We start from the raw sequence: 17,062 nt of genomic DNA, 5'->3' as shown, positions 1-17,062 counted from the left end.
AGATCACTTTTTTAAAGGTATTTAAAGGAAGATGGGGTAATATACCCTCTCAAATGCCACTGACAGGTTTACTCACATGAGAGGAGAAGATTAGACATTCAATTTAGCATCATGACCAATGGTGGCTCTGATGAGAACAACATCATTGGAATAATGGGCTTTAATGACTGATTAGGGTATAGTGGAGAGAAAGGAGTTGGAAATGAGGACTGTAAGCAAATCTTTTTTAGATTTTCTGTGAAGGAATACAGAAAAATTAAGTGGTAGTTAGAAAAGCATGAAGGATCAAAAGAGTTGTTTTTGTTTGTTCTGATTTTTTAAAATATTTTTTGCTTTGCTTTGGTGTACTTTTGTTAGTAAATTTGGAAGTACAAGTTAATGTATTTGGTGGCATTTTATATGTTAAAATATGATATATATCTGTGGGTATATTTTCTTACTTTTTTATTTTGAAATGATTATAGATTCACAGAAATATGTAAAGATAGTACATACAAGTCTTAAAAATATTTATCCAGTTTTATACTATGTTTACAGCATATATAACTACCCTAACAATATCAAAACCAGGAAGCTGACCTTGGTAGAATGTAGAAGTAGAGTTCTAAGTCAACTTATCACTTGTGCAAATTAATGTAACCACCACCACAATCAAAATACAGAACTATTATTCCAGCTCTGCAAAGATCTCTTTTGTGCTGCATATTTATAGCCATGACCTCACTCCTCCCTGATTCTATTCCTTACCACCAGGCAGTCACTAATTTGTTTGCCATCTCTATAATTTTCCTTTACTAAAATGTTAGGTAAATGGAATCATACAGTATGTGACCTTTTGATATTGGCTTTTTCTCACTCTGCATACCCTTGAGATCCATCCAAGTTGCTGGCTGTATCAATAATTGTTCCGCTTCATTATACATGGTATGGATGTACCACCGTTTAACAATTTACCAGTTTTAAGACATTTCAGGAATGTCTGTGTGTTGAAGAAATCATCTAGTAAAAGAAAGGGAGTGAACTTCCCTGCTGGTCCAGTGACTAAGCATCCACCTGCCAATGCAGTAACATGGGTCTGACCCTTGTTCCAGGATGATCCCACATGCCCAGGGCAACTGCTTGTGATCCACAAGTCCACGAACCACAACCACTGAGCCTGTGCTCTAGAGCCCAGGAGCAGTGTTCTTGGGTAAGCACCTAGAAGATACAGGGCTCAAGTAGAAACCAGAGACATTCATTCGAAGTAAAGCTTATGAAGTCAGAGCCAGTGGGCAAAAATGCAAGCAAATGCGTGTGCGGGGCCGGGCGGGGGGAGCTTGTGGAACCCCTTTCCCAAAGGCTTCTCCTTTCTAAATAAATCAGCAAGCAAGGTCATCAACTGAAAGGAAAAGTTGTTGCAGGTTGAAGGAGAAAAGGAAATATATTCAGCAAGCATCTAGGAGAGTAGAGCATAAAGAGATCAGACAGACATCAGATGTTATGCTGTGGCACGGAAGGCCCACAAAGATAATAACTGTGAATTTAAAGCCGAAGTAGCCAACATGGCTTGCTTCTCTCCCACCTCATTCAGCTGCTCAGATGCAGGTGCAGGAAACGCCGGAGGAATAATGACTTGAAGTTGACAGAGATGAAATGAGAAGAATAAAGACAAATTCAGGGTTTAGAAAGAAGTATTTGGTTTTGTTTTAAAAAACGTGAGGCACATTATAACCATTAGATGTTCTGTAGATGCAAGTGGGGCTTTCCCAATGGCTCAGCAGTAAAGAAACCGCCTGCTATACAGGAGACGTGTAAGAGGTGGATTTGATCCCTGGGTCAGGAAGGACCCCTTAGGAGGGTACGGCAACCCACTCCAGTATTCTTGCCTGGAGAAACCCACGGACAGAGGAGCCTGGCAGTCTATGGTCCGTAGGGTCGCAAAGAGTCGGATACGACTGAAGGAATTGAGCATGCGCACAGAGATTCGCTCAGCTTAAGAGAAAGTGACAGGTTGCCTTGAATTATAAAGAGAAAGCCAACCCTGTATATCATCACTGTGAACCAGTACCCTGAAAATTCCATTGAGGGGCTGCGGTGGTGACTCCTTGGTCAGTTAAGGGGCTGACACTTAGCGCTTAAGGCCACCATTTTCCAAGGAAGTTTGGAGCTATCTTTAGTCAGCTCCCTCAGTCGCTGCTATTTCAATGTCTGCAGCCATTTGAATATCTGTGTAGGCCTTCCCTTCTCTTTCATAAAACATTCATACCTTACCCTACTCAGCCATTCTGATAAACCGTTGCTATTTTTCCATCTGTCAGATCTGAATACCGCAGCAGGAAAAGAGAAGTCTGGTTAAAGTCTTCTGTGGGAACGTTCGTTTTCCTGACTCATTTGGCTGGGGTGTTCAAGCTCAGAAGCTTTGCAGCTCCTCCCACACAATGAATGTGATGCAGAACATCCCGGTGGATATTCCTGGGCCAGAGACAAGAGCACACGAAACAACACAGGCTTGTGCAGTGTGTCTGAGGCAATCGATGTGTCTGTGATTTCACAAAGCAGGCTGCCACTTGGCCGAGTACAAACACGACCTTTCTAGAGGCTCTGGGGAGAGGACTCAGAAATAATGCCTCAGTTCAGAGACATTTCCACCTCCTCGGGTTGGTGTAGCCCTTCCAGCCTGATGCATCTTGCTGTGTCTGTTGAAAACAGAGAGGTCAGCATAATTTCACTGGTGCATCTGCTTTTTAAAGAGGCTGGGAGCTAGGTAGCTTTCTAATTAATATCATTTATTTTGAGTAAATTTCTGGCATGCAGTCTGGTTACAGGTAACAAGGAACAATATCTTCTTGGGAAATAGAAAACTGCATCAGTAATCTGTTGAACCAGCTTGATCTGTTTTAGTACACTCAAGTCTCATATTCTTTCTCTTTCTCTCTCTCTGACCCCTCAGTCCTCACGCCCCCACTCACATTTCTCAATCTCCAAACCAATGCCCCACCTCTGCCAGAAAATAAACGAGGAGCCACAGTACTTACCTGGGTCACAGCATTTTGATACTTAGACAAAAAGAATAACAAATAGTTTAAATTCTGTCACTAGCAGAGGTCAGAAGGATGACAGAGTCAAATCTGCAGGCTCTTCAGTAGGGCCCTTCATTTAACTCTGCCTAATTACCTTAATTTTCCAAGTTCTTCTAGGTCAGCGCTCAGTTCAAATCACAGCTAAAAATGCTCTTCCTCCTGCTATCTGCATGTTTCAGTTCAGCTCAGTTCAGCCACTCAGTCGTGTCCGACTCTTCGAGACCCTGTGGATTGCAGCATGCCAGGCTTCCCTGTCCATCACCAACTCCTGGAGTTTACTCAAACTCATGTCCATTGACTCAGGGATACCATCCAACCATCTCATCCTCTGTGGTCCCCTTTTCCTCCCGCCTTCTATCTTTCCCAGCATCAGGGTCTTTTCCAATGAGTCAGTTTACTTTCACATGGGACAGCATGTTTACTTTCACCTTTATTTTTATTAGTTGGAGGCTGATTACAATATTGTAGTGGTTTTTGCCATACATTGACATGAATCAGCCATGGATTTACATGTGTTCCCCATCCCTATCCCCCCTCCCACCTCCCTCTCCATCCCATCCCTCTGGGTCTTCCCAGTGCACCAGCCATGAGCACTTGTCTCATGCATCCAACCTGGGCTGGCGATCTGTTTCAGACTTGATACTATACATGTTTCAATGCTATTCTCTCAGATCATCCCATCCTCGCCTTCTCCCACAGAGTCCAAAAGTCTGCTCTATACTTTCACCTTCAAACAACAAAGACTGCAAATATAACCTTCCACTGATCTGCTCCAACTTTAAAAGATTTAAAGCAAAACTGACTGAGAAAAGCAACCTTGTAGGCCTGTGAGCCCAAGAACAGATAATCTCGTCAAGCAGCAGCAGCCTGCAGGGGAAATATGCTCCGACAGGGCACTTCACAAAGCTGTTTTCTTGGTGTCTGTTTTAGTGACTGGGTTATAAAAATGCTGAGGGCTCACTGGAAATAAGAGGGCCTGGGAGGCAGGAGGGAGGGTGAATGACTGAGAGGTCCAGGCTGGTGCAGGCTCCTCCCAGCAGGTGCTCTGCAGGCCATGGGGCGGCGTGGCCCCACAGGCCCTGCACAGGCAAAGAACTGGACTTTTCCCAGGTCGGTCCTCAGCGCTATACCTTCATGCTGCTATTCACTGCCACCCCCTCCTCGCTCCGACTATCCCTCCTGGGTCGTATCCTGTCTCCACATGCTTCTCTCATTTGGTCACTGCCTTCTCAGTTCTGTCAACTTGCCAAACTGTTCACCTCAGGGTTTTTGCATACACTGTGCCTTTTGACTCAAAGATTCTGTCTACCTGTTTCCTTTTCGTCATTTGGGTCTCATCATAAACATAGCCCTTCCCAAGCTGTGGACTCCAGATTAGATCCCCAGCACATCAGTGTCCCTCATCACACCCTGGTCTGGTCCTTCTTTATCATAATTTGACATTTTCAATTTCCTTGTTCATAAACACTCAGCAAAGAAGTCTATTTTATTCACCATTGCATCAATACCTAGTACTGTGCCTGGCCCAGTGTAAAAGGTGCTCTTTATAAATGACACTTGATTTTAGTACAGTTCTTTTTATTGAGTGCCTTTACATAAAAGAAAAATCCTGGTAAGTGGTTGCCCCTCTTTCCACCAGTAACCTGAACTGCCTAGGCCACCCCAGCACTGTGCCATGACCTTGAAACATACTTCCTACTTCCTCACTTAATCACCAACACAACAATGTCATATCATATCCATTTTATATACAGAAAAGGAAACAATGCACGCATTTCCCAAAATGTTTAGAAACGATAATGCTAAAATATAAAGCTATGTAAGTATTTCAAGCATGGTAACAAGCCAACAAGGTCTCATCATAGGTTATGATACAAGTTGTATAAAGATTATTTTAAAGGACATTGCCTGATTCTTTAGCAGGATTACATCATCTCTGTATCAAGTTCAGGAAATGTAGAATGATGAAAAGAAAGTATGCGGTGCAGACACCCAGCTAGCACCTAACAGAATGTGAAGCATGTGATCAAGAGAACTCTGGGAGCACAGCACAGCGTCTAACACCAATAAAGGAGTTACCCACGCCGTGTACCTGGTATGATCACACCAGTGCACTGTTCATTAAGGTTAAGAGCTGTAGAATAAGACAGACGTGAGTTTTAGTCCATGCTCTATTACTAGCTACTTTTGATTGATTCTCTCATCAAATGAAATATAACCATCTCATCTCCCAACATGGGTGTGAAAAGTAAACTATGTATTCAGATTGGTGAACACAATGTGTTACACAATAAGTGTTCAATAAATATTGACTTTATCCTGGTAAGTATTATCAATATTATTATTATCATTAGCTTGGGTTGCCTGCCACTCTAAGACCAGAAATCTCAGCTCCCGTCTATGAAAGTTCACAGGCTAGATCTTGGATGCTTGATGGGAGGTGAGGGGATTCCTTACAACTATACTGCAGGAGCCCTCTCCCCTGTATTTGAGAAATCCTATATAATAGCACCTTTGCCCCTCTAGTTATTTATCATGACTGAAAAAAATCCTTGCTCTGACAAAATAGTGTCATTTGATAGTATGTAATAGATCTTTCTCATTTACCTACATTTAGTAGCATTTATAAGTATGTGGTCATCAAAAAACCCCAAAATTTTACTTTTATTTTTGTGAAATTGTTTTAAATATAGATTAGCTCTTAGAATCTGCCAAAAGGTTGCAGTTTTATGCTGTCTGACAATTTGCTCCCTTGGGGATATCATTTGTTATCATCCTAATTATCACTTTGAAGCATTCTTGACAATTATGCTCAGAACAATTTGTTCAACCACACCTTGTTTAGGCTACATTCAGATTTGACTCTGCTGGCTGTAAAACTAAATCAGTGCATTTGTACCTAAAACAAGTTTGCAATTACCTCCACAGGGATTTTCAGAATCACTTCATGTGGTGAGTGGAAACAATAATCTGGGTGCTTAACTACAGCTTGGGAATTAATTGGCACCCAGATAATATATATTAAAGAACTGCATGGCACGATTTAATATAAAAATAAGTTCTGTTAAACAACCAGCTCTTATGGCTTGTGTTTCAATACAGAATGACACTAATGATTGAAACTATCATTTGAACTATATTCACTTAATTAAAAATAAAGCTATAAGGCAACATGAAATTTAGAGCTCTGCTCTTAGCCTCAAGAATTCTTTTTATAAGAAAACTATAAATAACAGTTTTATTATTGGAAGGATACTGCAAAGACATGTAATTTTATATCTTTTAAAGAGATTTTAATGTGGATGGAGTAACTAAAATCAAGGCTTGGACATTTCTAACCCTAGATATAGATTTTATGGGTATATCTTTCCTTTTCTCCTTTCCCTTTAGCTTCTCTTTGATCAGCTATTTGTAAGGCCTCGTCAGACAACCATTTTGCCTTTTGGCACTTCTTTTTCTTGGGGATGGTCTTGATCACTGCCTGCTATACAATGTCACGAATGATGAGCACAATAAAGGACAGAAAAAGTGTGGACCCAACAGAAGCAGAAGGTATTAAGAAGTGGCAAGAATACACAGAAGAACTATACAAAAATTTCATGACCCAGATATCCACGATGGTGTGATCACTCACCTAGAGCCAGACATCCTGGAATGCAGTCAAGTGGGCCTTAGGAAGCATCACTACAAACAAAGCTAGTGAAGGTGATGGAATTCCAGTTGAGCTATTGGAAATCTTAAAAGATGATGCTATGAAAGTGCTTCACTCAATATGCCAGCAAATTTGGAAAACTCAGCAGTGGTCAAAGGACTGTAAAAGGTCAGTTTTCATTCCAATTACAAGGAAAGACAATGCCAAAGAATGTTCAGGTTACTGCACAATTGCACTCATCTCACACTTTAGCAAAGTAATCCTCAAAATTCTCCAAACCAGGCTTCAGCAGTACAAGAGCCGAGAACTTCCAGATATTCAAGCTGGATTTAGAAAAGGCAGAGGAACCAGAGATCAAATTGCCAACATCCGCTGGATCATCAAAAAAGCAAGAGAGTTCCAGAAAAACATTTAGTTCTGCTTTATTGGCTATGCCAAAGCTTTTGACTGTGTAGAACAAACTGTAGAAAATTCTGAAAGAGATGGGAATACCAGACCACCTGACTTGCCTCTTGAGAAATCTGTCTGCAGGTCAAGAAGCAACAGTTAGAGCTGGACATGGAACAACAAACTGGTTCCAAATAGGGAAAGGAGGACATCAAGGCTGTATATTGTCACCCTGCTTATTTAACTTATATGCAGAGTACATCATGTGAAATGCCGGGCTGGATGAAGCACAAGCTGAAACAAAGATTGCCGGGAGAGATAACAATAACCTCAGATATGCAGATGACACCACCCTTATGGCAGAAAGCAAAGTATAACTAAAGAGCTTCCTGATGAAAGTGAAAGAAGAGAGTGAAAAAGTTGGCTTAAAACTCAACATTGAGAAAACTAAGGTCATGGCATCCGGTCCCATCACTTCTTGGCAAATAGATGGGGAAACAGTGGAAACAGCGAGAGACTCTATTCTCTTAGGCTCCAAGATCATCGCAGATGGTGATTGCAGCCATGAAATTAAGAGATGCTTGTTCCTTGGAAGAAAAGCTCTGACCAACCTAGACACCATATTAAAAAGCAGAGACATTACTTTACCAACAAAGGTCCATTCAGTCAAACCTATGGTTTTTCCAGTAGTCATGTATGAATGTGAGAGAGGACTATAAAGAAAGCTGAGCACCGAAGAATTGATGCTTTTGAACTGTGGTGTTGGAGAAGACTCTTGAGAGTCCCTTGGACTGCAAGATCAAACCTGTCCATCCTAAAAGAAATCAGTCCTGAATATTCATTGGAAGGACTGTTGTTGAAGCTGAGACTCCAATACTTTGGCCACCTGATGGGAAGAACCAACACACTGGAAAAGACCCTGGTGCTGTGAAAGATTGAAGGCAGGAGGAGATGGGGAAAACAGAGGATGAGATGGTTGGATGGCATTACCGACGTGACGGACATGAGTTTGAGTAGTCTGTGGTTATTGGTGATGGACAGGGAAGCCTGGTGTGCTGCAGTCCAGGGGGTCACAAAGAGTCAGATATGACTGAGCGACTGAACTTATAGATTTTATGAAAGAAAAACGTTCATAATTTTATGAAATGTTCTCTCTTACTGAAGAATTTATTTTCCTTAGATTTTTTTCAGTGCATAAAATAAAAAACAATTATGTTTACAATGTGAAACAAAGCATGATTTCCTAAGTAAAGTCAGAGACATTGAAAAATGTCAATGCATGAATCAACTTTTCAGAAAATGACTACTGAAGTTAATACTATCCTAGTTTTGTGATTCATTTATTCAATCACTCATTCATTTGTTTGTCACAGAATATTTATTGATGATTTTATTATGTGTCTGGCACTAGTACAGCCTTAGGAAAGAAACATAAAATAAAGAAAAATTGGACGCCCTCAAAGACCATCCATTCTAGTTGGTTGTGGAGGATGGCCAATAAACAAAATACATAAGTGAAATTTATAGAAACTTAGATGGTGATAACTCCAATGGAATAAATAAAGCAAGAAAGTGGAATAAAAAATACTAGGTATGGATTTGAAATTTTAAAGAGGAAAATCAGAGTAAGCTTTATTTAGAATATCACATTTAAACAAAGACTTGAAGGAGAGATGCTGGTTCACACCCTTCTTGGAGCCTCCTGTGTATAATCTGAAATTTGCCCCATACTCAAAGGGCAGAGAGAGAGAAGAAGGAGGCAGGTCTCTGCAGATTGTTGGGTGGTGGTTTTATTAATGAAGGGAACATCCCCTTAAGGGTGGTCTTGGGCATCCACAAGATGAGTAGACTTCCACACCCAGATACTAGTGCCAGAATCTTAAATTTTTACATAAAGTTCTGTACTGGTCTCAGTCACATATGCCATCCAGATAGTCTCAAAAACTCATTGCTCAAGGTTGTCTTTGGGCAAGTTCTAGCAAGGAGGCCAAAAGAGCACACATTACAAGGAGGGAATTCTGACTGCCTGGGTCAAGGTCACGCATTAGCCCATGACACATCCTCTCTTGATTTACCTCCTCCAAGAGAATGAAGCAAAATATTGCAGACATTTTAGAGGAAAGAGGGTTCAAAGAGAAAGGATATTAAGAATAAATGCTTAGAGCTGAGAAAGTGGCTGGCACTTAGGAGGAAAATCAAAAATGAAAATGTGACTGGCATGTCATTAGAGAGGAACAAAGAAAAGAGAGTGAGGGACAGACAGGTTCGACATCAGATCTAGGAAGGTCTACTGTAAGGACTTTTTCATTAAAGTTCAGTGAAATTAGGTGTGATTCAACTCTTCATTATAAAAAAAAAAAAAACTCTTCATTATGTCTGGAGAAATATTTTAATCATCTACTATTTCCTACACACTCTATGATAATGTCCACTTGGTACTATACTAAAAGACTCATGGTTGAACTCCAGCTTTTTAAAAAATTCTTGATTGTCACCAAGATCAATAATAAAGGTGAAATAAATCAAATTCTAAAATGCATGCCAGGAAAAAAAAATAAAAATAAAATGCATGCCAGGGATGGAGGGAATTTTGTTTAAATAATTTGCTTTCAATTCAATTTTTTGAACTGTGGCAGAAACTGCTAATGGGTCTCTAATGTCTTTACTAGCTGATAGGATGTGAGCAAAAACTACAAGTGCTGGGACTTCCCTGGTAGTGGAGTAGTAAACACTTCACCTTCCATTGCAAGTGGTGCAGGTTCGTTCCCTGGTCGGGGAGCTAAGATCCCACATACCTTGAGGCCAAAAAAAACCAAAACATAAAACAGAAGCAACGTTGTAACAGATTTAATAAAGACTTGAAAAACGGTCCATGTTAAAAAAAAAATCTTAAAAAAAAAAAAATCTACAACTGCCAACTCTAGGTCCTAAGGAAGAATACATATTTCTATCTTGGCTCTTTCCCTTTCATGGCTGCCCAGTAGTCAGTGAAAATTGGAACAGAGATGGCAGTTACATATTAAGTTAAGCAGTTATCCAACCAGCTATGACTGCTTATTCTTGGTTGGTAATATGAGAAAGAGACAAAGGCCTTTTTTTAGTCCATATTTTGGGGTCTTTGATTTGTACCAGCTTAACCTGCACTTTATCAAAGACATCAGCAAAACAAGAAGTTAAATGACACAGAACTCCTAAAACTCTATATTATTTCATTATAATCTTTAACCCTTTTATATTCACTTTAAATTTCTTTACTACATCCCACAGGGAGAAACAAAACTATAATTCACTGTACTTTTTATCATAAATAAGGAACAAGAAATCCATGACCCTTTGACTCTAATTTTTATTCAATCTTTGATGGAAAAGGAAATTGGGGGTCTTAGGAAATAATTTGAACAGTTTCTCAAAGAAAAGCTATATTTTATGGCACAAAAACATTTCCTTTTCTTGGTGATAATTAAAGTGATATATACATCAGATTTGTTTAGGAATGTGTGAATAATGAGAGTTACATATGGTACAGGGAAGCATTCACTGAACTATGATATTTTATTATAGCTTGCTGCAGGAAGAGAGAGAGAAGAGGTTAAGAAAGATATAGAAAATAAAGCACAGAAATTTAGGGTGCAGGCGACTGCAGTGGAGAGATATAGGCTAACACAGCAAAGGAGAAACTTAAAAACAGACACAAAAGAACTAGAAAAAGGAACATGGGAAAAGACTGTCAAGAATCATGGTGGAAATTTGATTATTCTTGTCTTGTTTTGTATTTTTAGCATAATCCTAGAAGATCTTCACTAAACTCAGGAAACAGTTAATATTTGAAGTTCTTAGAGCCATTGTCTGAGTAGCTGAGCAGAAAAAAAAAACCAGCCACCAGTAGGGTGAGAAGTAGGTCAGTTGTCTCTGCTTACTTTTATAAGTTACAAAGTGTCCAAAGGACTATTTTACAAATATCTTTTAATGGACTATATACTACCCCTGATTTTTGCCAGAGGTTTATTTACATGAATATGTCCAAAGTCACTAATATTTCAATTATGATTTTTTTCCCTGAACTTCCTTAAATGATTTTGTGTGTGTGTTAGATTAATCAATCTGCAGCTCATTCCTATTAGGATTATAAAGCCAGTTGATTGAGAGAGAAGGAAAGAAAAACAAAAAAACTCAGTGCATACTATTTTACAGTACTTAAATGACAATTATCCCTTCACTGATCACAGCCTTGTCATGGCAAAGGAGCTTGTGTAACTCAATGAATCTATGAGCTATGTGCAGGGCCAGTCAAGACAGGTGGGTCATAGTGGAGAGTTCTGACAAAACGTGGTCCACTGAAGGAGGAAATGGCAAACCACTCCAGTTTTCTTGCCATGAGAAGCCCACGAACAGTATAATAAGACAAAAAGATAAGATGCCAGAAGATGAGCCCCCCAGGTTGGAAGGTATCCAATATACTCCTGGGGAAGAGCAGAGAGCAATTACAAATAGCTCCAGAAAGAAAGAAGCATCTGTCCAAAGCAGAAATGACACTCAGTTGCGTATGTGTCCAGTGGTGAAAGTAAAGTTCAGTGTTGTAAAGAACAATATTGCATAGGAACCTAAAATGTTAGGTCCATGAATCAAGATACTAATAAATTGGACAAGGTCAAGAAGGCGATGGCAAGAGTGAACATCGACATCTTAGGAATCAGTGAACTAAAATGGACAGGAATGGGCTGATTTAAATCAGACAACCATCTTATCTACTACTGTGGGCAGGAAGAAATGGAGTAGAGCTCATAGTCAACTAAAGAGTCTGAAATCCAGTACTTGGGCGCAGTCTCAGAAACAATAGGATGATCTGGGCTTGTTTCCAAGACAAACCATTCAATATTACAGTAATCCAAGTCTGTGCCTGAACCACTAATGCCAAAGAAGATGAAGTTGACCAGTTCTATGAAGACCTACAAGAACTTCTAGAACCAACACCAAAAAAAGATGCCCTTTTCATCATAGCATATTGGAATGCAAAAGTAGGAAGTCAAGAGATTTCTAGAGAAACAGGCAAGTCTGGTCTTGGAGTTTAAAATGGCTAACAGAGTTTTGTTAAGAGAATATACGGATCATAGCAAACAACCTCTTCCAGCAACACAAGAGATGACTTTACATGTGGACATCACCAAATGGTAAATTCTGAAATCAGATTGATTACATTCTTTGCAGCCAAAGATAGAGAAGGTCTATAAGTCAGCAAAAACAAAACTTGGATCTGATTGTGGCTCAGATCATGAACTCATTGCAAAATGCAGGCTTAATTTGAAGAAAGTAGGAAAAACCACTAGACATTTCAAGTATGACTTAAATCAAACCCCTATGATTATACCATGGAGGTAACAAATAGATTCAAAGAATTAGAACAGGTGGAGTGTCTGAAGAACTATGGATGGAGGTTCATGACATTGTACAGGAGGCAGTGACCAAAACCATCCCCAAGAAAAAGAGATGCAAGAAGGCAAAGTGGCTGTGTGAGGAGGCTTTACAAATTGGTGAGGAAAGAAGAAAAGCAAGGGCGAAATGGAAAATATGCCTAACTGAATGCAGTTCAGAGAGTTCCAGAGAATAGCAAGGAGAGATAAGCAGACCTTCTTAAAGGAACAATGCAAAGAAATAGAGGAAAACACTAGAATGAGAAACACCAGAGATTTCACACAGAAAACTGGAGATATCAAGGGAACATTTCATGCAAGGATGGGTATGATAAAGGACAGAAATGATAAGGACCTAACAGAAGCAGAAAAGATTAAGAAGAGGTAGCAAGAATACAAAGAACTAAACAAAAAGTGTCTTAATGACCCAGATAACTACAAGGTTGTGGTCACTTACCTAGAGCTAGACATCTTGAAGTGTGAAGTTAAGTGGGCCTTCAGAAGCATCACTATGAATAAGGATAGTGGAGATGATGGAATTCCATCTGAGCTATTTCAAATCCTAAAATATGATGCTTTTAAAGTGCTTCACTCAATATACCAGCAAATTTGGAAAACTCAGCAGTGGCCACAGGACTGGAATATGCCAGTTTTCAGTCCAATCCCAAAGAAGGGAAATGCCAAAGAATGTTCAAACTATCATACAATTGTGCTTATTTCACATACTAGAAAGATCATGCTCAAAATCCTTCAAGCTAGGCTTCAGCAGTATGTGAACTGAGAAAAAGATGCACAAGCTGGGTTTAAAAAAGGAAGAGGAACCAGAGATTCTATTTCCAACATTCCCTGGATCATAGATAAAGCAAGGGAATTCCAGAAAAAAACATCTATTTCATGCTTCATTGACTATGCTAAAGATTTTGACTGTGTGGATCACAAGAAACTGTGAATCGCACGAAATTGTTACACTGCGAAAATTCTTAAAGACATGGGAATACCAGAGCACTTTACCCACCTCCTGAGAAACCTGTATGCACATCAAGAAGCAACTGTTGGAACCAGACATGGAACAATGGACTGGTTCAAAATTGGAAAAGGAGTACAACAAGGCTTTATATGGTTATCTTGTGAATATAACTTATATGCAGAGTACATCATGTGAAATGCTGAAATCAAGATGATGACTCACAAGCTGAAAACAAGATTGTTGGGAGAAATATCAACAACCTCAGATAGGCAGATGATACAGCTCTAATGGCAGAAAGCAAAAAGAAACTAAAGAACTTCTTGATGACAGTGAGAGAAGGCAGTGAAAAAGTTGACTTGTAACTCAACAGTCAGAAAACTAAGATCATGGCATCTGGTCCTATCACTTCAAGGCAAACAGATGGAGAAAAAGTGGAAGCACTGACAGTTTTTCTTTTCTTGGACTCCAAAATCACTATGAAGGATGACTGCAGCCATTAAACTAGAACGTTTGCACCTTGGAAGGAAAGCTATGACCAACCTAGACAGCATATTAAAAATACAGACATCACTTTGCCGACAAAGGTTCATATAGTCAAAGCTGTGACTTTTTCAGTAGTCGTGTACAGATGTGAGAGTTGGACTATAAAGAAGGCTGAGTGGTGAAGAACTGATGCCTTCAAATTGTGGTGCTGGAGAAGCCTCTTGAGAGTCCCTTGGACAGCAAGGAGATTAAATCTGCCAGTTCTAAAGGAAATCAAACCTCAATATTCATTGGAAGGACTGATGCTGAAGATGATGCTCCAATACTTCGGCCACCTGATACAAAGAGCTGACTCACTGGAAAAGACCATAATGCTGGGAAAGATTGAGGGCAGGAGGGGAAGAGGGTGTTAGAGGATGAGATGCTTGTGTAGCATCACAGACTCAATGGACATTATTTGAGCAAACTCTGGGAGATAGTGAAGGATGGGGAGCCTAGTAGGCAGCAGTCCATGGGGTCACAAAGAGTCAGATAAGACTTAGTGACTGAATAACAACAAAATGACAATTATACACGTTTAAAGTCAATCTGAATGAGATGTTTACGATATAAACATCTGTTGAACTCAAAAAACTTTTTTTTTCAGAATATCTGATATATTTTTAAAAATTTGACCCAAAGATCATTTTGAAGTACTTATTTGGAATGATCCAGATATCTGCATGCTAGATAACATCTGACATTTTGTCTAAGCCTTTGAAGGATGTCATGAGAACCCTCGAAGAATAGTCACTTAAGTGTCCATATATGATTTTTTTTTTCCCTGTGTGTGTCCATTTCTATGAACATTTGTTTGTAAAATGACAGTTTGGAAAATTCAGCACAGCCTACAAGAATATGTCCACTAAGTAAAGTAACAACTTCATTTTTAATTCAAAACACAGTATGAGCTGATAGAATTATTAAAATTTAAAAAAATCCCAAGTAGGAGGCACAATCTGTTTATTAGATTGCTCATGTTTTTCTTTTCTCTGTAAAAAGAGAATTCATGATAACATGTAGGTCTGATGTAGAACAATGTACAAAAAATTAAAAGTTAACCACTCAGCAACCACTTTGTAATTTTATTTGCACAACCTAAAGTTCAATTCCTTTCTATCAGTTCAGGGATTCAAAACAGATTATGATTAGTTCAGTTCGGCCATTCAGGCATGTCCAACTCTTTGAGACCCCATGGACTGCAGCACACCAGGCTCCCGTGTCCATCACCAAGGTCTTGGAGCTTGATCAAACTCATGCCCATCGAGTCAGTGATGCCATCCATCTCATCCTCTGTCATCCCCTTCTCCTCCTGCCCCCAATCCCTCCCAGCATCAGGGTATTTTCCAATGAGTCAAATCTTTGCATGAGGTGGCCAAGGTATTGGAGTTTCAGCTTCAGCATCAGTCCTTCCAATGAACACCCAGGACTGATCTTTAGGATGGACTGGTTGCATCTCCTTGCAGTCCAAGGGACCCTCAAGAGTCTTCTCCAACACCACAGTTCAAAAGCATCAATTCTTCAGCGCGCAGCTTTCTTTATGGTCAACTGTCACATCCGTACATGACTACTGGAAAAACCATAGGTTTGACCTTTGATGGTAAAGTAATGTCTCTGCTTTTTAATATTCTATCCAGGTTGATCATAGCTTTTCTTCCAAGGAGCAAGTGTCTTTTAATTTCATGGCTACAGTCACTATCTGCAGTGATTTTGGAGCCCAAGAAAATAAAGTCTCTCACTGTTTCCATTTTTCCCCCATCTATTTGCCATGAAGTGATGGGACTGGATGCCATGATCTTAGTGTTTTGAATGTTGAGTTTTAAGCCAGTTTTTTCACTCTCCTCTTTCACTTTCATCAAGAGGCTCTTTAGTTCTTCTTCACTCTCTACCATAAGGGTGGTATCATATGTATATCTGAGGTTACCTAAAGTTCAATTTCTTTCTATTAGTTCCGGGATTCAAAACAGAGTATGATATGGATTACTAATTATCCAGTCAGCTTTGATTTTTCATATGACTAAATCAAATGATAATAAGTAACCAACCTAATTATTCTATTATCTAAATAACTGATAAACTTACCCTTCTTTAATTGACTCTGCAAAAATAAACTTGTTATGTAATTTGAGTCTAACACTATAAAATATTTAAAAATATATAAAAAGTCTTTTCCCATAAGAAGTTAACAAGCATCTGGGGAGAGGAGGACACACCATCATCTCCCACCTGAAGTACTCAGAAAGAAGTGTGATCTCTATTAAATCCATTCATTCTTCACACTGCATTTAAGGAGATCCTTACAAAGAGCATATCTGATTATATCATCACCCTCCAGGCCCCTACCCCCAACAAAGACATGAACTATTTAAATGAGCTTCCAATGTGCTTAGCTATAAATGTAAAACTCCTTGACAGTGTTTTTAGTGCTCTTTAAAGGCTTCCCTGGTGGCTCAGATGGTAAAGAATCTGCCTGCAATGTGGGAGGCCTGTGTTCGATCCCTGGGTGGTGAAGATCCCCTGGAGAAAGAAATAGCAACTCACTCCAGTACTCTTGCCTGGACAATTCCATGGACAGAGGAGCCTGGCAGACTACAGTCCATGGTGTCACAAAGAATCAGACACGACAGAGTGACTATCACTCACCCACACAGTCTTCTCCAAGAGACTTTCCACCCTGGTCTCTCACTGGGCTCCCTTCTCTGCCTCGGCCACACTGGCTATGCTTCTTCTAGCCATGATATCATTGTAAAAGGTAGTTTTGCTTCATTGGGTTCACTCCTACTTCAGATCTCAGCATAACTGCCACTTCCCTGACCTCCTTTTTAGGTCAAATTCTTTATGTATAATATTTTATAGCACATTGAATTTCTCCTCCGTGCTTCGGGGTTAGAGACAGTTTTATGTTTTTGTTATTAATTAAAGCCTATCTTCCTCTCTAGGCTATGAACTGCAAAAGTAGAAAAATCGTGTTCAGTTCTCCTCACTATTAGAAAAGAAGTGCTTTCTTAATGAAACTGAATCCTATAATCTCTCAATAAATATCAGTAAAATGACTGTTATTATTCAG

This window comes from Cervus elaphus, chromosome 31, assembly GCF_910594005.1.
Source record: "Cervus elaphus chromosome 31, mCerEla1.1, whole genome shotgun sequence".
In the NCBI taxonomy this organism is placed as follows: domain Eukaryota; kingdom Metazoa; phylum Chordata; class Mammalia; order Artiodactyla; family Cervidae; genus Cervus; species Cervus elaphus.
Note: the sequence above shows the minus strand (reverse complement) of the source record.